This window comes from Nothobranchius furzeri, chromosome 10, assembly GCF_043380555.1.
Source record: "Nothobranchius furzeri strain GRZ-AD chromosome 10, NfurGRZ-RIMD1, whole genome shotgun sequence".
Classification (NCBI taxonomy): Eukaryota; Metazoa; Chordata; class Actinopteri; order Cyprinodontiformes; family Nothobranchiidae; genus Nothobranchius; species Nothobranchius furzeri.
Genome location: NC_091750.1, coordinates 41,642,716 through 41,660,247, shown reverse-complemented (window position 1 = coordinate 41,660,247; position 17,532 = coordinate 41,642,716). Strand labels below are relative to the sequence as shown.

Genomic DNA, 17,532 nt, shown 5'->3' with positions numbered 1-17,532 from the left:
TAGAGCCATGTGGAGCTCGTCCTTCTGGATTAGCTTGTGTTTGCTCCTGTCTAAAGTCTGAAGTTGTTTTTACAAAACAATGCCGTCAATTTGCCACAACGCCGTGGCTGCATCAGGGACCCTGAGGTCATCTATAAGCGGTCACACTGTGGAGGTAATGTGGCGGCATAAAGAGGTATGGGGCTGTCTCAGCACTGCCACCGACTTCTGTTTATCTTGGACATAACTGGCTTTTTATTGCCATTGAAGTCGCGCTCGTTCAGATTTTTAACAAGCTGCTCCTAAAGGTGTCAGTCCTCTACAGTCCCCGTGAAGTTTCTGGTGATCTGACCTCCATCTCTAATGGAGGAAAGCTCCTGAAGTGCTGCAGTGCTCTACTTTGCCGACTCAGCTGAGTTTGTTCAAAAAGCAAAACTTAAATCCCGTGTTTACTTTCATTTTCATGATAGCTGCCGGCCCGAGCTCGGCAGTACCTCAGCTGTTGCGCCAAGGTTTAATCGCAGTTTATAAGACAGACAATCACTGCAATATTACTACCAAGCAGGGCAGAATGAATGCTGCAAAATTTGCGCATCGCCATGCTGGCATGGCACGGTTTTAAGACACATCGTTGCTATAATTTTACGCTGGTTTACCGGCACGGTGTGCCTTCTAAAAAGGGCTTGAGTGCTCATACAGTATGTGTCAACAGAGACAGTGTGAGGCTTTATGGGAGGTCTGTGAACTTCGAGGACCATTGAGGGGAAAAGGCTTTTCCTCAGATCGACCCCAAGGTCCTGCTGGTTGGAGAATTTGAACAGTGGGAGGATGTGGGAACCTGAGAGTGTGGATGAGCTGAGGGTCTCGCACCAACACCACCCAGATGTTCACCCAACCTCCACCTGGGCAGACATAGCTCCTGAAGATCTAAAGTGGGACATTGTGTAGGATTTTTTGCTTATTTTTGTCAGTTTTCTGCAGAAATTCCAGTTTGCATTTGTCTTCTACTCTCACTTCTACTATTACCACCACTACTACTAAAAGTACTACTACTACTATTGCTACTACTACTACTACTACTACTACTTTTTTTTTAACCGTGTCCTGTCTGGCTGTGAAGCAAACTGAATTGATGTGTAAATGCTGGTAACAAGCCTTACAGATTTACTCTCAGGTGGAGCATCAAAGCATCTGCTTTTAATGTCACACCTGATACTTAAAACTTTATTGTTGTTGTTTTTGAATGCTTTGTAATTCCGACCAGACATGGAGACAGAGGTGAAAGAGAAAGGAAATGAAAAGGTGGGGAGGGGGGGGGGTTCCCATAAAAATAAACAATAATGAACAAGAGTCTGCTTCTAGACCTGCAGAAAAAGACAAAAAAAAAAGCAAAAGGGCAAAAAAAATGGGACACAACAACAATACAACAAGATTAAGCTATCACTGCGTCCACTTGATGAAGAAATATATAATCAACATTGCTTAACTGAAGAATCACGATAATAAATCTCAGTGCATTAAGTGCCCACCGTAGTCTTAAGACCTGTGTTGAACGTGCCCAAGCCCATACTTTTGAGAGCACCATGTGAGCACCTGTGTGTGTACACGCACTTGTTTATGCAAGGTTTATCTATAGGAGCGTCCAACAGAGAGTGTGAGGGACCACAGATCCGCCCCCCAAAGATGCGTAGGAGACGGGGGGAGCTCCAAGTCCCAGAGATCCAGGCGCTGCCCCAGAACACAGGAACCCCAAGGAGACTGCAACCAGAAAGGCCCCCGCCCCCCTCGAGAGGCACAGAGGATCGCCCCGGGGGGCCACAACCAGCAGCCGGCAGAGTCCTGTTAGACATCAGCGGCAAGCCCTCAGGCCCGCCCGCAGCCTCCCACCCCCTAGCTTGCCGAGCCCGGGACCCAGCGACCCGGGACCCAGGGGCTACCACCCCCGCCGGGGACCCAGCAGAGCCCAGGGACCCAGACCCCACCAGGCAGTTATGAAAATAACTTGGATGACCATGGTCTTGAGTCGGAAAAGGATACAATGTCTTCTCCGGGTCAGGGACATGGTCCTGCCCAAGCCCCCATAATTCGGGTCTGAAAATGAAGCCAATACAAAAGTGACAAAAATTGCAGTTCCACCCTCATCCGCTGGGGGCTGGTGTCAGAAGCGAGCAAATCCTCATTGACTCCCATGTTAAAAATACCAATTTCACAGCAGAAATAAACATGTTCACAGCCTGGTACCAAAACATGTTTTTGGTTTAAATGATCTAGTTTACACTCATGACAACTCTGAGGGGGGTGAATTTTTTCGTCACTCTTCTGTTTAAGTGTATTAAAAGCCTAAAATTCTGAATAATTAATGAGCATCAGACCCACGTGACCACAGAGCTAGGTCCGGGGAAAGGCCTCAGCCTGAGCCTCGGCCTCGCCTGAAAACTGTTCCGCCATTTTCAGTCTCTCAACTTAGACCATTAGTTGTGGCGTTTGTGCGTTCTTTTTGGATATTATTTGTGCAATTGTTGGACAAAATGACTTGCTGTGGTTTTAATAGCTCTAATAGAGTGTCTAAGGAGTCTCCACTTCATTTTTTTCAGCAAGTTAAATTATATTTATGTATTTTAGGTCACTGCCGCTCTTGCACTAGCTGAGCTTAGATGTTAACATGTACTGTTTAACCATGAAATTTAAATGTAATGGGGTAAAACCCAGTGCATTTACCATAACGCTGCATTTTAAAAAATGGGTTGAAATATAACATGATGGTGGAGCTGGGTTCCGACTATCGGTATGGTCCCCTCCCCGCAGCTCGGCACATCTCTGATCGCAGCGGCACCTGTTTGCTGCGCGGCTGCTAGCTTATGGAGCTCTCGGGAGACCTCTGTGTTTCACCCAGTTTTACCCAGTGGTCAGCTCGGTGCATCTCTGTCTCAGAAGCTCCAGTGTTGTGCACAGTTAACTCCAGTTGTAGCTAGGTAGCTACCTCCGATAGCTTAGCTCCCACCTCCACATTAGCTTTGGATTAGCTTGTAGCTACATCGCTTCAGTTCGACGGGTATCCTCATTTGATCCCAGCCTTATAGCCCCACCCTCAGCTCCACCTCTTTTCCCTTTTTTGGAATTGTCTGGGCTTGACGGAACCTGTGACACGGTCAAATTGGCGGTGGTGGCCACCTCCCATTTTGGCTTAAAAACTTATTATTGGAGTCTATGGAAAGGAATTGTCCAATAAATTTGTCGATGATCCTGCCCCAAGTGGAGGATTGGTGCTGCGTCTGCAGTGACGCAGGCTTTGTACCGATCTGTCCCGGTGAAGAGTGAGCTTAGCCAGAAGGCAAAGCTCTCGATTTACTGGTCAATCTACGTTCCAACCCTCACCTGTGGTTACAAGCTTTTGGTAGTGACCAAAGGAACGAGATCACAGATACAAGCGGCCAAAATATATTTTTTTTCCGCAGGGTGGCTTGGCTCTCCCTTAGAGAGATAGAGATAGGTTGAGACGCTCGGTCATCCAGGAAGGGCTTGAACTAGACCGCTGCTCTTCCACATCGAGAGGAGCAAGTTGAGGTCGCTTGGGCATCTGGTCAGGATGCCTCCTGGATTCCTCCGTGGTGAGGTTTTCTGTGCACATCCAACAAGGAGAAGGCCTAAAGGAAAACCCAAGACACGCTGGAGGTACTATGTCACTCAACTCGCCAGGGAAAGCCTTGGTATTCCCCTGTAGGAGCTGGCCCAAGTGGCTGGGGAGAGGAAAGGCTGGGTGTCCTTGCTTAGGCTACTGCCCCCGCGGCCCGACCTTAGATAACCAGCTGAAAATGGATGGATGACATGTTTGAAAAGCAATGCCGGACTTTTATTGGTAAATTTAATACAAACTTTATTACTACTTTTGTCAGATTCAACTTTTTTGTGTTATTTGACCATTGTAGGTTTTTCTTTCATTGACCAAAGGGTACCAAGAATTTTGTCCACATCTGTATCTGTCATGGTTGATGTGGTGAGGTAGGAAAAGCTTCAGCAGGAAGCAGTCAGGTACATCAAACTAATGATTAATGAACAGGAGTGAGGCACAAAGTGAACAAGCAAACAGGACAAGACTAGAATAAAACACACCTGAAGATCCAAAACAGAACAGTCAGACGAGCTGAAATACACGTACAGACAAGAATCATAAGGGACAAGTGCATCTGATCACCTGGGAAGGAGGGAAATATATGTGTCACAACTGAGAGGACAAGCTGCTCTGTAGGGAGGATGCTGATATTTTGAAGGAGAGTGTCATTTTGATAAGGTGGTTATGTTTTCTAGAAGGGTAAGTGTTTGATCTGGTTAGGATTGACCCATTTCCTTCTCCAAGTCAGATGACTCATCGGTACTCTCTGATTCCTTCTCCGCATTGCAGATGCTGGATCAGATCCGTGTGCAGAAACCATCTCAAATATTTAGATAAAGCTAATCAGTGAAGATAAATAAATATGAAATAAATGGTTTCAGCTTGAGAGTTTGTCAGATCTAGTCAAATTTGGGATGCTTTTTTTTATGAGTCTTAGGACTAATTTTAATGTCTGTTTACTGAGACAATTTATAAAATATAATGAGAAATTCAGCTATGTGTCCTGATGGAAGCAGTGGATGATCATTATCAGGATAAAGGATGGCGTTCACGGCCTCCACTGTAACTTCCTGGCGATGCAAGTAATCTGTAACTTACAGGAGTTAGCGCATTCTGCACACACCCCCACCCCCTAACACACACACACACACACGCACGCACGCACGCACGCACGCACACACACACACACCAGTTCGTGTAGTGATGGGCTGAGTGATAAGAAGGCAGACATGCATGAAAAGGAGAGAGGAGATAACTGCTTTGGCCTGAGGGAGAAGACTATCAGAACCTCTAATCTATATCGCCTGAGCTGATGAAGCTGTTCAAACACATTTGCTCTGTTGTCCTCAAGGACCAAACTCTATCTGTGTCACCTCAGACAGATTAAAACATGTGGGTAGAAAAGCATGATGTGGTTATCTTGTAGGACTGCTTCAGCCTGAGATATAAAGTCATTTAAAGTTTTTTTTCCTAGCTCTGTTGCCTGAAAGAGTCAATAATATCCAGAGGTGGCTGTGTGAGTTTCATAAGAGAAAAGCCTTTTGGGATTTGTAAAAGGATCCTGCTAAGCTGCAGGCTCTTTTAAAAGAGCATCTTAAACTAAACCCACTCCAGAGGCAAGATGGAAAGTAAGCACATGCCAAAATAAAAATCACATCACAATCCCTCCTTCCTGTTTGACAGTCAGGTCCAGTTTCTGTTGGTTTTCTTAAATAACTGTAAGAAATCAGTTAGTCATCAGCATAGAAAATAAACTGCTGTGTGTTTTCTAGGTGGTGTCTTTGTGGGAAGTGCTTGTGTGGGAGTTTAAATAACAAAATAGAAACTCCATTGTTGACTAAAGTTGTTGTTGTGAAATGATCTTATGGACATCTTTAGACCTGAGCTGCTTCCAGTCTTCAGTGGGACAGTCTTAGCACTTGGACCTCAGAAGATGACATGTGACAGACATCTTACAGTCCAACCAGCCACTCCAATGTCCAGCCGCCTACTCCATTTTTATGGCCCACATCCCTTAAGAGCGTTCCATTTGTGGTTTTAGTTGTGGAGGTAAGGTGCTCTCAGTCCAGATTTATTTGAATCCTTTATTCTAGCTGTGACCCAGGGTCTAATGTCTGGAAAACCTCCAGAAGGAGGCAGTCAGGAGACATCTGTGTCAGAAAGGCAAACCACCCCAGCTGATGCATTTTCATTTATTTATATTTGACGTATATTTTATGTGGATGTAAACCTCTTTAAATGTGTCATCTCATTTTCGAGCGGGTACACAGCAATATAGCAAATAAGACAGCAGAGTCATTACATAATCACAAACTCACAATAACAAAAACACTCACCCAAAAACAAACCAACAGAACAGAGAAAAATCCTGCTGTGGCTCACCCATAATTATAACTAAGGGCATTTTAAGTAATTGTGGTAATATAATTAGACCTAATAAACGCAGACAGATGTGTATATACAACAAGAACAGAGCAATAACGACACCAGTTGGTCTAGTTATTGAATTAAATACCAATTAATCAGAAGAAGCAAAACAATCACAGATTGGAGCTAAGTACAAATTATGCAGTGGCAGCAAAACAAGCGCAAATAGGCTTTAAGTGCTCATAAAGACAATTGCGAAATAAAAAAAGAAATAGACCTCAAGTTAGAAGGTAACTTATTCCAGTCACAAGGGGCTATAACACAAAAGGCATGTCTACCCACTTCTTCCCCAAACTGTGGAATAACAAATAATAGCTGAACAGTTATAATGGCTATGATACTCTAGGATGACCAGAACTAACAAAGCTTTCAAATCAAATGAAAAATCAAAGTGAGTACATTAAAAAATAAATAAAGCAACCAATGGAACTGACATCGAGCTTTCAATGGATACCATGAAAGGTGTTTGTTCATGTGACAGAGATGGGTTCTGAAAGGACAACATTAAACAAAACAACAAACACTGTTGTAAATAACACCTGGTGAATGAAGACATGTAGGCGAAGAGTTCTGATAGATCACGCCTGCATAATCAACAATATGAAGTAGAAGCTGAGTTGCAATACATTTCCGTACTGCGATGTCAAAACAATTAATAGATCGGCATAGTGTTTGTAAGAAACTAGTAATCTTATGAGAAACATCCTGGATATGAATGTTAAAGGATAAATCTGGCTCAATACAAACTCCTACAGAAGATGCAAAGTATTTTCATTTGTTTGTATGTATGTGAGGTCCATAAAATGCTATACCAGATCCCCGCTTGACCCTGAGGAAGAAGGATATCTTCTAAACAGCATGGAATCTGTTTTAGATTTATTGAGAATGATTTTATGCTGAGTTAACCAATGCTGCACATGATTAAAATTAGACTGCAGGGTCTCCTTTAATTCCAAATTACTTGGCTTATTGGAAGATAATACTGCATCATACGCATACAAATATACAGAACAGGAAATACAGCTCCACAAAAATAAACAATCAATGAAGAACAAGAGTCTGTTTCTTGACCAGCAGAAAAGAAAAGGGACACAACAGTACAACAGGAGCAAGCTATCACTGCATCAACTTGATGAGGAAATATAAAACCAACATAGTTTTACTGAACAATCACACGATAATAAATCACAGTGCATTTAGTGCCAACCACAGCCTTAAGACATGTGTTGAACGTGCACAAGTCCATACTTATGAGAGCACCATGTGAGCACCTGTGTGTGTACACGCACTTGTATACATAAGGTTTCTCCACAGGAGCGTCCAATAGAGAGTGTGAGGAGCCACAGATCTGCCCCCCAAAGATGTGTAGGAGATGGAAGGAACTCCCAAGTCTCAGAGATCCAGGAGCTACCCCAGAGCACAGGGACCCCAGGGAGACTGCAACCAGAAAAGCCCCTGCCCCCCTCGAGAGGCGTAGAGGATCGCCCCAGGGGGGCCACAACCAGCAGCCGGTAGAGTCCCGGGGGATATCAGCGACAAGCCCACAGGCCCGCCCGCAACCTCCCAGCCCCTAGCCGACCGAGCCCGGAACCCAGCGACCCGGGACCCAGGGCGACCACCTCCGCCGGGGACCCAGCAGAACCCTTGGACCCAGATCCCACCAGACAGCCACTGGGATTTATCAGGCAGACGCCAAAAATGTTAACCCCCCTGACCTTGGATCCGTGAACACTCAGGCAGACCAAGGCACTGCACTCAACACCAGGTGTGGCAGGGGGAGGGGAGATGAATATGTATAGCATCAAAAGAAGTCCCAGGAGAGGGGAGGTGTCAAAGGCCCCACCTGACATATACAGTCATACACAGACACAGTCACACAATCCGTCCCTCATGCTCACACATACAACCTAAGATTTTTAAAAAATGCACGCCGGACACCCACTCATGCTCATGTATAAGTTTCATATATGAATATATAACGTGCCTTTTACTTTTGAAATTGTGTGTGTATAGGTTAAATAAAATATGTAAACGAGTTAGTACCCGCTAGCCACCGAAGCTGCAACAACCATCGATAACTGCTTGGGATAACTGCTTTGGATATAAAAAAAAAAAAAAAACATTTCAAATATCAGCCCAGTAGCTACAATTAGTTGACTTACATTTAAACTTGAAATTTGCCAATGTTTGACCAAGGCTAGGCTACAAGACAACTCCTGTGTCTCCTTGCTCAGCTGGCTAAATGGCTAACAAACGGAGAACACACGTCTCGGTAGAACATGAACATTGGAACACGCCTTGTCAGCTCCTGATGACGTATCTCCTAGGCAACTGGGGCAGGACCAAGACATCAAGGTGAAGTTCCTTGGCTCTGAGAAAAACAGTCTCTGAAAGCAGCACTGCCCACAGCCGCATTTGTTTACTAACAAAGGAACACACCACATACTTCTCTGTGCATCTGTTGCCCCACCCACTTGCTCCGAGAGAAGGATGTGAACAAAACCTGACTGCGTGGGGGTGGGCCGACGCTACCAAGACCAGGCTAAATGTGAAAACGCTATAAATATAAATGTTGTGCAAAGGTGGAGCCAGTTCTCTCAGTGGCAGCCTTGCTGGTTTGAGGAAATTCTGCTCCTTCCCCATGGGTTTCTTGCCCTGCTCTAGCTACACGTGATCGCTGGATGGAATGCTAGAAGTCATTTATAACTGTAGTGGCGCTCATGGCTTCAGGGGACAGGGAGATGAGTGACGCAGCAGAAGTGGCAGCCCTGGAGCAAGAAGGCACAGCAGCTGCAATTTGGGGCCGTGTTATCTGATGAGATCATTAAGGATTATGAAGTGATGACGATCTACCAAAGCTCTGACCTCATAGAACGGTCTATTTAGTGTCTAAGCTGTTGTTGTGTATTCTCACGCATCTGCTCAATCAAGGAATCTCTGGGTCTAAGGTCGGCTGTAAACTTTGCACTTGGCTTTGTGGCTTTTATTATTGGGGGACGTGTGTGTTCAACTTGAATATTAGAGGAACAACAAGGCTTTATTCAACCAGCATTCATACAAGTTATCAATCATGAACAAAACATTTCTCTTACCGTTGCTTATGGGTGGAGAGCTGAACACCCCAGTTAGAAAACGTAATCCATGAACCTCGTCAAATAGAATCCTTCAAACAGCTCTAACAGCTCTGAGCTCTGCTCTGCTCCTTATACATTCCCTGATGTGCGTGCAAAGCTGCACACCTCCATCAGGATTACCTTGATTACATCCTCATGATCACATTATGTTCGGCTCTCCTTGATTACATCCTCATGATAAGTGTGATTGACAAACAGTAGTGATCAATAACTTGTATAAAGCAATTATACAACAGATGACAAGTTCATTTTTATTACATTCCACTCTTGAACTTTTCATCTAATTTATGTAACATATCCATCACCATTTCCCCATCAAAACCAACGTCATTTATAACATACCTTGTAGTTCCACTTTAATTTTCATCGTAGTCTTTGCATTATTACCCAATTTATTTCTCTTCTTAATCGAATAACATACCAACAAATAATAAGATTACACAATGTTAGAATGCTGATTATAATTAATGCTGCAATCATAGGTGGAATTAGCACTTTATTAGCGGTACTCGACATGCCTGTAAATATATCCCACCAATGATGAGCGGAAGCCTGTTCAATCAATGTAGCAACATGTTTTATTTCCCCTTGTGCCACAAGAGTAGACACCATAAGCCTGGAAAGGTTGGACCTATGAGAGTCAATCAATTTTGCCACTTCAGTGGAACCATCCAATGCGCATTTGAATCGTTCCAGTGAGAGTGTCCAAGGGGAGTGTAAAACCTCCCATTGTATCTTAGTCAGCCGACTAGATACAGTGTAATTACTCAACCAATAGGTCACGTTATTCCATTCCCACATATGTATACCCTTGAGACAACCTGAAAAGGGAACTGAAGGTACCTGTGGGGAATTGGTCATTGTAGCCACGCATAAGGTGTTAGGACCCACCTGCCAAAACTGTTCCTCTGGGGGTGTGACCGTCCAATCACAGAGTACGACCCTTGAATCAGTGAAACATGGATTGCTATGTCCTTTTACCAATGGGCAGGCTAAACCCTTATCAGTCTCATCACAGTGTTTTACTTCATATGTTCGATTTGTTTTAACATCCCACCACTCTCCACTAACATGGAGATACCAAAACCCTTTAGTGGTTATCACCGGCAGTATCTGATATCTACACACAGTCATTACTGATGTCATATTATACTGATCCCAGTATCCAGTACACATAGATTTATTACAAATCGTCATTTCTGCATGTAGCTGTAGCCATAATGAACTACTGATGTTCCATAATGTTCGCCATGCATGATAGTTATTACTCATTACCTGTATTTGAAACCTATTTCTCTGTGTCTCAGCATGAATAGTCTGCAAGGAACAGACTGTCCAATTACCTATGTGTGACAAATTATGCAATGCATCATAAGTTTCATTCCAAAGCTTTAGATTCCATTTAAATACACTTTTCCACACATCACTTCCTTCTAGCTGACTAGATACAGTCGAAGGCATCCATCTTGCAGTCTTGGTGACAGCTTGTGCGGTGTATTCTCCAGTGTTGGACAGCATAGTTCGTGTTACCTCATTGTTTGCTGTGTTAGCCAGACCATACAAAGTTCCAGTTCCTCCTAGCACGGTGTCATACCATGCTCGCCTCCTCCTGTTGCAAGGCGGAATAGGAGGGAATTTCACAGTCCATCGCACATATTCGGCTACCCTTATTTGTCCCATTTGTTGACAAGTGTGAACCAGGGGAGCTACAGCTGTCTGCGTAGCTCTAGCTGTGTCGGGCAGCACCCAGAATATGTACAAATAGGCGCGTCCTCCTGTGATTACAGTTCCATTCCTGATCCGGAAATCGCGATCAACCTTCATACTCCAATTTGTGCCATTTTGTATGCAAGTACCATTCCCCTGATGGTATGCACAAATGCACGCTGCAGAATTAAAGGTTACTGTTGATCCTTGAACCAACACCCCTGGGCTGATCACCCTTCCTCGGATTTTAAGACATCCTCTGCACCGGTACATCTTACCGGTAGATGTTAGGTTTCCCAAGTAGCAAGCGTCATTTGCTCTGCATGTGAATGTGCCTTGAGTGCGGTTGGACATACTGCTAACCAATTCCAGATGGCCCATGACCCCTTCTTCCAACACTTGTCCTTCCGTGAGCCCCCAACAGAAATGTGCCCTCAGTGCGATGACAGCGAGGACATGGAGGACGATGACCAAACATCCGACACCACCAGGTCCGCGGAGCCCATCCATCGCCTCGACAAAGGTTCAATCCTTTTGTAGGGGAAGGGGACCCAGTCAACCACCGTCACTCAGACACCCGCCTATGGGATACATACAAAACTGCAGATAGAATGACAAGCATTAATTTTCTCTCCTGTAACATTTGTTTATCGGAATATTAATCCATTTTTCCTCTCCGGGGAACAATACACTTACCACAGCATCTTTTCCCTGTGCAATAATCTCTCCAGCTCTGGGAGGACCATTGAGCTGCTCCACCCACACTTTTGCCCCCGCAGTAAAGTCTGATGATTCAAACCCAGTTTCACCCCTCTGAGTGATAGTGGTAGGTTTAGTAATCTCTTCAACTTTGGACATTACACACCGTTTGATTACTAACTGAGCTATCTTGTCTCCTTTTTCCAGTACCAACGGTTCTTTACCTGTATGCTGACACACCACACCTATTTCCCCTTGATAGTCTGAGTCTATTACCCCAGCTAAAATGGTTAGACCCCTCAAAGCTAAACCACTTCTTGGACACACATGAGCATAAGTTCCTGGTGGACATTGAATTCCCAATCCTGTTTTTACCACTGTCACTTTATTGGTTACTAAAGTGATGCTTTCCAAGATTTTAAGATCTAATCCCACAGAGCCCGCAGTTGCTCTAACAGGGAGTTCTGCCTCAGAAGTTAGTTTCCACATTCGTATAGGAGGGTCAGTAGAAGTTGTTTCCCTTCCTGCCCTGGCAACCATTAGCATCAGTGGAGTAACTCCATCCCCCACGGGTCTGTTATTTAACTGATGTACTGCCCTAGTCAGATTTTCTCTCCATTTGTCCAAAGAATTAGTAACCGATAGTTTCCTTAGTTTCTCTTTCAGTAACCCATTCATTCTCTCAATGAGTCCACTAGCTTTCGGGTGATATGCTACATGATAGATCCATTCTACCGCGTTGTTCTCTGCCCATTCTTTGATCTTATTTCCAGTGAAATGGGTACCATTATCAGTCTGAACCTGCAAAGGTAGTCCATAATAGGTCTCTATTAATGACAGACATTTCAATGTAGCCTCCTGATTGGCGTTATGACACGGATGCACCACCAGTACCCCTGACACCGTATCCACGGCTGTGCATGCATACTTACAGTTTTTACTTTTTGGCAATGGTCCAATGAAATCAATCTGCCAACACTGTCCCGCTTGTTTACCTCGATGTATCTGTCCCTGTATATGTCGAGGGATTCTCTTTTTCTGATGTTGACAAGGTTCACAATCTTCTATGGCAGTTTTAATATCATCAATGATGAGATCTATTCCTCTGTCCCTCGCCCATTTCAATGTTCCCTGCACACCCCAATGTCCAGCAGTAACGTGAGCCCATTTGGCTAATCCAGGACTTGATTGTCTTACAGCCTGAATTTTCACTATCTTATCTACAGTCTGATTATGCAGGGATTCAGGATCATTGTTATTAGTATGAGCATCCACATGTAATACTGACACAGGAATATTTTGGCATTTCTCCCAAATGTCCTTCCATAGGTCAGCTCCCCAAACCTCTTTTGAATGTATCTTCCATTGTGTAGCATGCCAAGTTGGCATCCAAGTTAACATTCCTTGGGCTACTGACCAGGAGTCAGTATAAATACTTACTCCCTGCACCCCAGCCGCCATTATTACCATGTGTACTGCTTTCAACTCCGCCCATTGACTACTCTTTCCTGTCCCTGTGAGTTCCATAACTTGTTGTGTACCAGGGTTAAATGCCCCAGCCTTCCATTTCCTGGTTCCTGCCACATATTGACAGGAACCATCAGTGAACCAGGCTCGCTCCTGCTGCTCTGGGGTGAGTTCGCTCCATCTTACCCCCAGTTTCACAGGAGAATCCTGGATTGGTTTTACCTCAAAAGGCACTTCATCCATTTCTGGAACGTCTGCCACTTGCTCGTGGAGCATTGATACTCCTTTTTCTACAATGTTTCCCTTTATTTTATCAGGATTGCCATGAATTACCGAGGCCTCCGCCCCAGTGTCAACCAATGCCATTACTGTCTGTACTGATTTTTTCCAATAAATCTGTAATTCCACATGTGGTCTGATATCATTTATTGACCATCCTGAGGCACTGGCAACAACCTGAGCTTGACCTTCATCCTATTCATCATCATGTTCCCTTCGGTGCTGTTTTTTCTTTCTACGCTTCACTGCCGCCACCTGATAACACTCATCTGAACTCTCCTCCTCTGAAGATTCCTTGGGAGGGGCGGAAGGTTCAGCAGGCTTCGACGCCACCTCCCTGATCACATTCTGCAACATTCCAACCAATTCTGACACAGACATCCTGTCGTCCTTTTCAGGACAATGTCTGAACTGACAATGGACCTTCAGTCCCATTTGGCTGCATTTCTCCATCAATGCATTAGTGGGCAATCCATCAATCTCCTCAAACGGCACTCCCGCTTGTCGCAGTGCCCTCCACAGATCTGTTCTAGAGGGGCCCATTGCCCCCCCTTTACGACCCCTTGAATGTGGATCAATCCTGGGTTTATTTTCAGTTCTAGCTCCCTCTCTCCTCGTCTCAGACCAATCACCCAGCGTGGTGAGTTCGCCAAGACGATCTTTTATCGCGGCAAAAGTCTGGTCTGCCGCGCCAAACAACAAGCTGGTCACCATGGGTTTATAATGTGGTGGGGCATGTCTGATGAGGTGATCTCTAGTTGCCTTAGAGATGTTACAGTCCACCACTCCAGCTCCCCCGTTTCGAGCCACTTGCTCTCTAATAGTGAGTCTGGTGAGCCGCTGAATGGCATCTCTCACTGTCTGCCATTGCCCTTTAATCTCAGACCAGTCCGCCGTGGTAGGATAGATTACATGACATGCCAGAGCATATGCATCCCCCACATTGAAATCTTCATCAGCTGGCAATGCCCGGACTGTAGCCCTGTATTCAGCATTTATCTGTGCATCAGTACTTAATCCTGAAAATCTCATGGCATCACCGGCATCTATGGCTATATCACACGCGCCATCCTCCATAAGGCGATTAAGCCAGGAGTCAGTTGGTTCGCCTGGGCGCTGTTTCAGCTTCCCATTCATGTGATTTAACTCATCTTGTGAATAATCCTCTAGCGTTGTTAGCAGCCTAGGGGCGGGTTGTGGCTGCTGTTGTAACATCCTTCTTATATTACCCGCCTCATCGAGTTCCGGCCGTCCCTGATCATCCACCATATCTACCAGTATTGGTGGAATAATTTGCTGTTCTCGCCGACGCCTAGTAATAGGTCTTTGTTCTGACATCTTTATCCTCTGTAATGATGGATACAAGGGCTGAGGTGGTGGGTCAGGTTTAATCACCCACTCCTCCTCCTCATCATCCCCCCAAAGATCCCCGTTCCATTTCTGCGGGTCCCAATCTTCACCAACATTCTTTACAAACGCCCGGATCTGAGCAGGACCTGTTCTACGAGGTCGCTTCTTTTCCTTCCTTTGCGCTCGAGACACAAAAGTCAGCGTTTTATCCAAAACATTCTGAGCATGCTTTAGCTCTTTCCCCATCACACACACTCTCTGCTCAAACTCTGAGCATGATTTCTCAACTTCTTCAGCATGGATTTTCTCCTGCGCCGCTCGCTCTCTACAACTGCTCAATTCTAACTCCTGTTTTTTCCATGCTTCTGCAAAAAGCCACATCATATCTCTCACTCCTGCCAGCGGCGCTTTTTTTTTAACTTCTATCCGCGTCAAACGGTCCAGCACCACGGCGGGGCTGACCACTCCATTTAACTCTCCCCACGGCCCAGGGCGTCCACCGCGCTGCCTTAACATATCACCAATGGATCGGAACTCCTCCGTTTCCCAGCCGGGAATCGGCACGGGAATCGGCGTTCCCTCCCCAGAAGCACTCGGCTCCTTTTTGCTTCTCCAAAAACACTTCATTGTTGCTGGAATAGCTTGACTGATCCTGTTCGTGACGCCAAAAATGTTCTAAAATAAAATGTTTTATTTTATTTTAATTACCTTAAAAGACTCAAAGTCTCTTTTTACACTTTATATTTATTTAATCAGGATCGTTGTCAAGTCGACGCCAGAAACAATGAAACACAACTTGAATATTAGAGGAACAACAAGGCTTTATTCAACCAGCATTCATACAAGTTATCAATCATGAACAAAACATTTCTCTTACCGTTGCTTATGGGTGGAGAGCTGAACACCCCAGTTAGAAAACGTAATCCATGAACCTCGTCAAATAGAATCCTTCAAACAGCTCTAACAGCTCTGAGCTCTGCTCTGCTCCTTATACATTCCCTGATGTGCGTGCAAAGCTGCACACCTCCATCAGGATTACCTTGATTACATCCTCATGATCACATTATGTTCGGCTCTCCTTGATTACATCCTCATGATAAGTGTGATTGACAAACAGTAGTGATCAATAACTTGTATAAAGCAATTATACAACAGATGACAAGTTCATTTTTATTACAGTGTGTGTGTGTTTGTTTGTTTGTTTTCACCGTGGCTGCCGCCTGGATCTTTGTTTATGGCTAAACCCTCTCCCACGTAGTCAGGAAACCGCTACGGAGAGGAGTGAGGGACAAATAGGGTGTAATAGGGACTGTTATCCTGACTAGAGGATGCGTGAGATAAGGATGCATCATAAATTTAGCTTAACATGGTAGATTTATTTTTCTCTGGACAAGAAATAATTACTGTTAAAATTGTGGATGATAGAATATGAGCCACCTCTAGATAGAATTAAAATTATTTGATATTAATTATAAATATATAATTAAATGAAAGTGCCAATGGGATATTTGAGACATGTATCTCTAGCTCTCAACTGTGAATAGATGGATGGATGGATGGATGGATGGATAGATGGGGATAGATAGATGAAGATAGATAGATGGATAGATAATTGGATAGATAGATGGATATGCATGGATGCATGGATAGATAGATGGATATGCATGGATGGATGGATGGATATGGATGGATGCATGGATGGATAGATAGATACACTGATGGATGGATATTAGAATTTTTAGGATTCTGAAATCCTAAAAAAAATTGTGATAAAATCCTGATGTGATAACTTTTCCATTTCGCCCACCCCTAATGCAAATGACTGATCAGATCTGTTCTTTTTTGTGTATATATTGGTCAAATCAAAGGTATAAGCGAGTTGGTACCTTGCACCGAAGCTGCAACTACTAAGCAACTAACCAGCCATAGATAACTGCTTTAAATCTAAAAAAACATTTTAGATTTCAGCCCGATAGCTACAATTAGTTGACTTGAATTTAAACTGGAAGTTTTCCCCTGAAGTGGCTGCTGGCTCCTGGTCCACCATCCTTTTGAAAATACTGTGCGGTAGTCTGGGAAATGTTTGACCGAGAGAAGCAAACAAAGCCCCTCCCGTGCATCCTTAGTCAGTTAGCTACCCAGCAGACAAACTGAAGACAGATGCCTCCGTGGCACATGAACATTGGAACACTCCTTGGCGGTTCCTGATGATGCATCATCTAGGCAACAGGGGCGGGGCCAAGGCAAGGGTCCTTGACATTAAGAAACACACAGAGACTCCCTCTTTAAGTACACCAGGTCTATGCCGGGCAGAGTCTGGCCCAAATCTCAGACCCCTTGCCAGGAATGAACCCCAATCCATCCAGATGGTAGGATCCGCCGTGTTGGATGATCCTCCCCAATAGCTGTTCATAGTGGTGAGGTGTCCAGCTCTGGGATGGCCTCCGGCTCCACAGCTGTGCTGATGTTGATGTTCCTGTAGGGACTGCAGTAGCTCAGGAAGTAGTGCGGGTTGTCCAGTAATCGGAAGCTTGCAGGTTCGATCCCGGCTCTGACCAGAGAATGCTGCTGTTGTGTCCTTGGGCAAGACCTGCCTTGCCTGCTGGTGGTGGTCGGAGGGACTCCAGTGCTCAGCAGCCTCGCCTCTGCCCCAGGGCAACTGTAGCTACATCGTAGCTCATCCCCACCAGCGTGTGAATGGGTGAATGACTGATTGTGTTGTGAAGCCCTTTGGGGGGGTTGTAGATCCCTAAGAAGGCGCAATACAGTACAGACCATTTACCGTTCCTCGTTGTTCTGAGTGGGTTCTCTCTGGAAGCACAGACTGTGTGATTGATGGTCTGAATGATGCGTTTGCTTGTGGATGTTTAGATGCTGCTG

At 44.8% G+C, this 17,532-nt stretch overlaps 1 protein-coding gene across 1 annotated transcript in view; it reads left to right on the top strand.

Moving 5' to 3' along the window:
• Positions 1 to 17,532, top strand: part of uvrag (UV radiation resistance associated gene) — a 153,996-nt gene that overhangs the window by 30,486 nt on the left and 105,978 nt on the right. The gene's annotated exons all lie outside the window — the stretch shown is intronic.